We start from the raw sequence: 6,000 nt of genomic DNA, 5'->3' as shown, positions 1-6,000 counted from the left end.
GCCAGGATTCAAGCTCAGGTTCACTGATGACTCTGCTCTACAATCTTTGCCATTATATCAAAAGGCCTACACACTAGATATTCATTCATTTTTGAGGGAAGCTTCTGTCAGGACCCTATAATAAACTTAGACTCAATAGCTTCTGTGTTGGGACCCATCTTGTAGGAACCCTTGTGTCAGTTAGCTGTTGTCATAAGGATGCTGTGTAATAAGCCACTCCTAGACTCAGTGACTTAAAATAACAATCATGTAATTTTAAGGATCTGCAGGTATTGGGTGGCTGTGCTTCATGCTGTGGGGGCCAGAGGCCAAGTGAGCTGAGTGGGGCTGGGTTGAGTGGGTCTACTGCTCAGTAGGCTGAGCTTCTTGCTCAGATCCTTTCCAACTGAGATAATTCTGAGCCTCTGCTTGAAGGGGAGAGGGGCAGCTATTTGGGGGAAGCTCTTTTTTGAGCAATGGCAGAAATGCAAGAGGGTGCACCTTGGTGCACAAACACACTGCAGGTACCCTTGTTTGCGTTGTGTCTGATACCACCCCATTGTCTGAAGCAAGTTCCTTGGTTGAGCCCACAGTCAAAGGGCAGGTTGCAAAGTCATATGGCAAAGAGCATACATATGTGGTGGCGGTGGTGACGAATCAATGCTGATGCTCTAATCCACCACACCTGCCCAAATCTAACATCTGCTTGTATGGTGTGCCTGTAGATTAACATGTATACTATTCATGTGCAGTTTATGCAGTTATTATTATAAATATTATAAAAGAATTATATGTATACTGTAAAAAATAAAGTTTATAGTCTAATGGGAAAGGTAGACAAAAAAAAATGAAAACAACTACAAAAAGGAATATTAGAAGTTATTTAATTGACTCCGGGCCTAAAGAATGTGAACATATTACAATTCTCTTGGGACAGATTCAGATCTTTCTATAATTGTTTTTGTTTTTGTTTTTAAAGATGTTTCCTGGGACACCTGGGTGGCTCAGCGGTTGGACATCTGCCTTTGGCTCAGGGCGTGATCCTGGAGTCCTGGGATCGAGTCCCACATCGGGCTCCCTGCATGGAGCCTGCTTCTCCCTCTGCCTGTGCCTCTGCCTCTCTCTGTGTCTTTCATGAATAAATAAATAACATCTTTAAAAGAAAAATAAAGATGTTTCTCTTGTCTCTGAAGTTCTTAAAGCTGTCAGAATTAGAAATCACTGTCTTGGGGCACTTGGATGGTTCAGTCAGTTGGGCATCTGACCCTTGGTTTAAGCTTGGGTCCTGGGGTTGAGCCCCTTGTCGGGCTCCGTGCTCCATGGGAGTCTGCTTGCATATTCTCTCTCTCTTCCCCTTCCCCTGCTCGCACACTTTCTCTCTCAAATAAATAAATACATCTTAAAAAAAAAAAGAAATTACTATCTTATCCTTTATTTTTTCTCAAGATTTTACTCATTTATTTGAGAGACAGAGAGAGAGAATAGGGGAAAGGGGCAGATGGAGAGGGAGAAGCAGACTCCTCAGAGAGCAGGGAGCCTGACGGGAGGCTTGATCCCAGGACCCTGGGATTATGACCTGAGCTGAAGACAGATGCTTAACCCAGTAAGCAATCCAGGGGACCTCACTGTCTTATCCTTTTAAGAGAGTATCTGGTGTGATGATGGCAGGAGCTTGATGGTGTCAGGTTTATCACTGATCCTTAAGCAGTGCAATTTGAGAATTCTTTTTATTTTTTAATTTTTAAAAAAGATTTTATTTTTAATCTCTACTCCCAATGTGGGGCTCAAACTCACAACCCCAAGATCAAGAGTTGCATGCTGTACTGACTGTCCCAGCCAGGTACCCCAAGAATTCCTTTTACAAAAAGACAGGAAACCCACACAAATGGAAATATCAGTTGTGTAAGGACGACGTGATTTTGGTTGGTAGCATTCTTTCTGTTGGTAATTGGTAATGAAGCTTTCCTAGGCCTCTGCATCTAATGAAGATCTTCAGATTTGATTAAAATCCTAGGAAAACAGTCTGAGGCACAGCAGGGCCATCTCTCTTCATTTACAGTGAATTCCTGGCAGCTTCTAGAAGAATTAACCTCCATGGCCTTGTGTTTCTTTCCCGTGACCTTGGTTATCCCCTGGTGCTGCTCTCTAGGCTGCCACCTTGTGGAGGTTTTGGGAGTTGCAGCTTCAACAGCCCTGCAGATTCACCCCCTTTGATCCCGCGGCTGCTTTCCTTGAGAATCGGGGTAGAGGGTAGAAAAGAATTCCCACCAGAGTGACACTCATTACAGAGTGATCGTGCTCTTTCAGTTTTCCTATAGTTATCCCTTTAGGACAATATCGGCAGAGGGACATTTGAGTGGCCCAGCCATCACACCTGAAGAGCCCTCTGCCCCTTTCCCTGAAACCTTGAGCCCGCCTCCCAGGGTGGGTTATAGGCCCCTGACTTGTCTCTAAAAGCACCTCTCTTGTCCACTGGAGGTTCCTTTTTTTCTTTTTCTAAAGTACAAAAGTAATACTTCTTTAGAGCTGATAGTCCAGTGGAAGAGCCAGATTTTTAAAAGTAAACAAAACCAGTATTTACACATTATGGTGAGTACTATGAAAATGGAGTGGAATGGTGGGGCCAGGGAAGGGGCAGGGAACCTTCATGAGGTTGGTACAGGCAGGCTTGCCTGAGCAAGAGAATTTCATATCAAAACCTGAAGGATAAGAAGGATCCAGTCATTAAAAGGGGAGGAAGAGCATGTGCAAAGGTGCTGAGAAAGGGTTTGTTAAGTGTGGCTAGATTGCAGGGAGCTAGAGGGGAGTGGTCACAGTGGGGCTGGAAAGGGCAGCAGGCGGAGATACCACGGGGTTCTGTGATGCATGGTAAGGATTCTGATTTTATTCTGAGTCCAGTGAGAAGAGAAGAAAGTTTTTTTAAAAAATATTTTATTTATTTATTTGAGACAGAGGGCTTGCACGAGGCGGTGGAGGGGGCGGGGGCAGGGGCAGAGGGAGAGGGAGAAGCAGACTTCTTGCTCAGCAGGGAGCTGGAAGGAGCTAGATCCCAGGACCCTGGGATCACAACCTGAGCCGAAGATAGATGCTTCACCGACTGAGCCACCCAGGTGCCCCAAGAAAGGATTCCTAATCAGGGAAGTGATGAGGTCCATTTTCTATTTTAAGAAAGTCACCCAGGGACACCTGGGTGGTTCAGTGGTTGAGTATCTGCCTTTGGCTCACTTCATGATCCTGGGGTCCTGGGATGAGTCCTGCATCAGTTTCCCTTTAGGGAGCCTTCTTCTCCCTCTGCCTATGTCTCTGCCTCTCTCTGTGTGTCTCTCATGATTAAATAAATAAAATCTTAAAAAAAAAAAAGTCATCCTTGTTGCTGCATGGAGAATGAATGGATTGAAATGAGTAGGAAGGAAAGTTGGGAGACTAGTTGGGAGCCTGGTGACGGAAGCTGAGTGAGGAGAAACAACAGTAGCCTAGATGCCGGTGGTAGAGATAGAAGGATCTAGATCCATGCTGTCCCATGTGGTAGCTACCAGCCACATGTGGCCACTGAGCACCTGAAATGCATGAATATAAAAATACATACCGGATTTTGAAGGCTTGATACAAAAAAAAACCTCACAAAATATTTCATTAGTAATTTGCTTAGCTTTATTACATATTGACATAAATAATATTTGGGATATTTCATGGTATATAAAATAGAATATAAAAAAATTTCACCTGTTTTTTACTAAAAAAATGTGACTACTAGAAAAATTTAAATTATGTATGTGGCTTGTATACTACATTATGTTTTTGTTTTTTTTTTTAAGATTTTTTTATTTATATATTCCTGAAAGACACACAGAGAGAGGCAGAGACACAGAGGGAGAAGCAGGCTCCCTGTGGGGAGCCTGATGTGGGACTCGATCCCAGGACCCCAGGATCATGACCTGAATCAAAGACAGATACCTTTCCAACCACTGAGCCACCCAGGTGCCCCCACATTATGCTTTTTTTGTGAACACTACTGATACGGACAAAAGTTACTGAATTTAAAAAATACTTTTCTTAGTTTCTAATATGTCCAATTTACATTGAACACAGTAGAAATTTCTACAAAGGTATATATTTTCTTTTTTTGTTCCACTGAAGATATTTATTTGATAAAATAATACAGTCAGTGTTCGATTTGACCATGAAGAGCAAAAGCAATGAAAAATTTAACAATGCACATAAAAAAATCCCAAGATGTCTAATGTGACAAATATCTATTCCTAAAATAATACTCCTAAAATTCCTCAGTTATTGAAAATGATATAAAAACAGAAGGATGTGGCAGAGAGAAAAAAACCAAAGATCTAAATCTGAGCAACTTTGCGGACAATGCATGATTCCCCCCCAACCCCCCACCCCGCCCCAGTTTACAATCTGTTCAAATTGTCTTTATACCATCAGAGCCCGCAGAACATTTAGGTTCAATATCAGTTACACAACATTAGCACTAACTCGGACAACTACAGAGAGGTCATTGTTTTCCTTTGAGCTGGCCAAGTGACCACAGAAATAGCAGCTTACTCCTCTGAATTGAGGATTTCATCCTCACCAGTGCTACATACCTTCTGGACATATTTTTTTAAAGAATATATTTAATAATTCCTTTTTTAAAGATTTTATTTATTTATTATGAGAGACAGAGAGAGAGAGAGAGAGGCAGAGACACAGGCAGAAGGAGAAGCAGGCTCCTCACAGGGAGCCCGATGTAGGACTCGATCCTGGATCCTGGGATCACGACCCGAGCCGAAGGCAGATGCTCAACCACTGAGCCACCCGGGTGCTCCTATTTAATAATTTCTTTATGTAATATTTACAGATGATTTGAATTTAAAAAGGATGTCAGCTTACTGAGATTTTATTGTCTTTAGAAAAATAACCCTAAGTCTGGAGTGGGCTGCTTACCCCACTTACTGACAGCATATTGCAGGAGGCCCTTTTGAGCATTGCAGGAAGAACAGTGGTCTTTAAAGACTGGAGAGTTTGGCTCTACCCCAGCATCAATAATGTGCAAACTTGATGGTGCTTCCATCTCTCTGAACCTCACTTTCTTATTTGTTAAATGGAGATGGTGCTAGCTGCTACTTACCCCTCATCTTTTTTTTTTTTATAAATTTATTTTTTATTGGTGTTCAATTTGCCAACATATAGAATAACACCCAGTGCTCATCCCATCAAGTGCCCCCCTCAGTGCCCGTCACCCAGTCACCCCCACCCCCCGTCCACCTCCCTTTCCACCACCCCTTGTTCATTTCCCAGAGTTAGGAGTCTCTCATGTTCTGTCTCTTTCTCTGATACTTCCCACTCATTTTCTCTCCTTTCCCCTTTATTCCCTTTCACTATTTTTTTATATTCCCCGAATGAATGAGACCATATAATTTTTGTCCTTCTCCAATTGACTTACTTCACTCAGCATAATACCCTCCAGTTCCATCCACGTCGAAGCAAATGGTGGGTACTTGTCGTTTCTAATGGCTGAGTAATATCCCATTGTATCCATAGACCACATCTTCTTTATCCATTCATCTTTCGATGGACTCCGAGGCTCCTTCCACAGTCTGGCTATTGTGGACATCGCTGCTATAAACATCGGGGTGCAGGTGTCCCGGCGTTTCATTGCATCTGTATCTTTCTTACCCCTCATCTTTAATAACACCCACAAGATAGGGACTATTATCTCCTTTTACGGGGGAGGAAACTGAATTTCAGAAAGGGTAAGTGATTTACCGAAGGTTACGTTGCTAGAAAGAGGTGAAGCCAGGACATGAACCCTGATCTTTCTGGCTCCACAGTCATTTGGGAAAAACCTTTCCCCTTTACTCTGCACTTTGCCAGTTTCCCTTCCTACCTCCGAAACTCTCAGGAAGGGCAAATCAAATTGGTGGACGGGCTTTGGAGAAATGCCATACAATGTGCAAATGTAAGAGATGATTAGTGAAAGAGATGAAGACAGGTGGAGCATACTCTGCAGCTACGAACACAACT

Source organism: Canis lupus, chromosome 9 (genome assembly GCF_003254725.2).
Source record: "Canis lupus dingo isolate Sandy chromosome 9, ASM325472v2, whole genome shotgun sequence".
In the NCBI taxonomy this organism is placed as follows: domain Eukaryota; kingdom Metazoa; phylum Chordata; class Mammalia; order Carnivora; family Canidae; genus Canis; species Canis lupus.
This window is presented reverse-complemented; position numbering follows the sequence as displayed.